Source organism: Octopus sinensis, linkage group LG7 (assembly GCF_006345805.1).
Source record: "Octopus sinensis linkage group LG7, ASM634580v1, whole genome shotgun sequence".
Classification (NCBI taxonomy): Eukaryota; Metazoa; Mollusca; class Cephalopoda; order Octopoda; family Octopodidae; genus Octopus; species Octopus sinensis.
Window position 1 is genome coordinate 94,508,600 of NC_043003.1, and position 2,500 is coordinate 94,511,099.

The window sequence follows — 2,500 nt, forward strand, 5'->3', positions numbered from 1 at the left end:
TTTGTAAAAGCAATAAACAAAAGACTAGATGGGAAAAGAATTAGAAAGGTAAATGTATCACAATAACGGTGACGAGCATGTATGAGAAGCTTTTTTTGAACTTACCTGTCTTATATAACTACACAAATTACCTTACATTACGCTCACAAACTTACCGGTTTGTTGCACATATACTATTTATCATTCTAATGGGCTCTACTTCAACACTATTTCGCGTCTTTCCCTCTCATCCAGCCTTTATTTTTTTATGTCCCTTTTGCCATTATAACTATTCCCAGCCCTTCTAATATTTATTCAAGTCATCAACGCTTTTACTTTAATGTCTGATGACTCAGTCAATTAAACTTAGAAGTCACAGTCACCTTGCATTTGGCTTTAACAATGAGTGTTTGTGTGTGATTATATAAGCGTCACAAATCCTATCGCGTCGATGATATATTTTGCATTTTACTTTGAGAACAATTAAATGAGTGTCAGACAAAGTACTGGGGCTGTAATAATTAGCTAAAATCATTTGAAGGTGATATCTCATTATGGGGCTGGCCAGTTACTGAAACTATTAAAAAGAAGAATAAAAGAAAAAAGGCAAAAATTCTGTATAGTCAATTCAAATGATTTTAACTATCATTTTAACTTACAAATTATTGAAAATGTACTAACGTACAAAGAAAACCATTGTATTTTGCCGTATATTCTTAATTTTGTAACCTTCAAGCTTAAAATAAATTATTGATGCAATTTATAACTTTCAAGACAAAATTGTCAACAGAACCTCAGTTCAATAGTAATTATATAATGTCTAGCCAGTTCGAAGAAGCTAACTAATGTATCTCAGCTGATTCAATGATTTCTTTAGTTTAGTTTATTTATTTAACTTTTTATTTAGTATATTGAAAGCGTTAGGTGACAAAACTTTGTATCTAAGTTACCGAAATCAACAACAAAGTCAAACGTAATGTGTTTCAAATTATAGCAGATAACATATGTTACACTGTTCTTAGGTTTTATCAAATAGGATTAAGCTAATGTGCTACCTTCATTGTCTTACTAAGAGCAGTTGTCAGTGAGCTGGATTTAACTATGTTTCCTTAAATATTATCTTCATATGAGAAATCGAAGCTATTGGGTATTGAAGCACTATCTTTATATAACATATTCACAAGGAGTTGTAGCTACACTTCACACAATGAATCAAAGCTAAACTTCAAAGAATTAATTAGCACACAGTTCCTGACAAAGAATCGAAGCTAAACTGTTTTCTTTCCAGAAGCCAAATCAATGACAGACTTGAGACGAAAGGAAGTTGTTCTGAGATTAATCGATTCGATGGAACGAGGAAATGATCTCCGTTCGTTTGTGTTATAATTATTCATCAATTCTACAATCGACGTGTAAACGATGTAATGTTAAAGGTCAGACTGACAATAACAACTTCCAACAGTCTCTCTCTCACTATTTTAGTTTCAGTCAGACACGCCACAACACAATTACTAACATTGTAATTGTCACAAATGAGTCGTGTCCATAGGAAAAGGCAAATATTCTAAAGATCATGCCTTTCGAAGGAGTAAATCTTACGTAAAATATTAAACGCTTATAACTGTGAAGTGAAAATAGATTGTGGAACTGTTTCACTGGAAATTTACTTCTTCCTGCACAGAATTTGATGTACGCTTTATTTGAGGACATATATGTAACCGAAGGTTGAACTTACCATGAAATAATACTGATGTCATCTTACGAGACACACGGCTATGGGTTTAAAGAAGTAGAGGGGAAATAGTCCTGAAGGAATTACCTATATCCCTTTAGGTCTTCATTTGGCACTGTTGCCTTCGCTTCCATTTAGTGGTCTCCTTTCAGTCATCGTGAATAAGAGCAATGTACTGTGTTGTACGCTTGGCGTACCGAATCCTACAGTGACGGTAATAGGCAAGAAAATCACACCAAATAGTAAAATGGTAGAATCCTAGGAAATTAATGATGTACTGTTTCTATAAATAACAAGGTGAAAAGGATGGAGGGATGGTATTGAAAGGTAGAAAGTGTGTCCTATCAGACGAAACACAGACGAGAATGCTGAGTATAATCCTTTCTACTAAAGGCACAAGGCCTGAAATTTAGGGGAGAGGGAAGTCGATTTCATCGACCCCAGTGCATAACTGGTACTTATTTAATCGACCCTGAAAGGATGAAAGGCAAAGTCGATCCCGGCAGAATTCGAGCTCAGAACGTAGCGGCAGACGAAATACCTATTTCTTTACTACCCACAAGGGGCTACACACAGGGAGGACAAACAAAGACAGACAAACGGATTAAGTTGATTATATCGACCCCAGTGCGTAACTGGTACTTAATTTATCGACCCCGAAAGGATGAAAGGTAAAGTCGACTTCGGCGGAATTTGAACTCAGAACGTAACGGCAGACGAAATACGGCTTCGCATTTCGCCCGGCGTGCTAACGTTTCTGCCAGCTCGCCGCTTTAATGCTGCGTATAA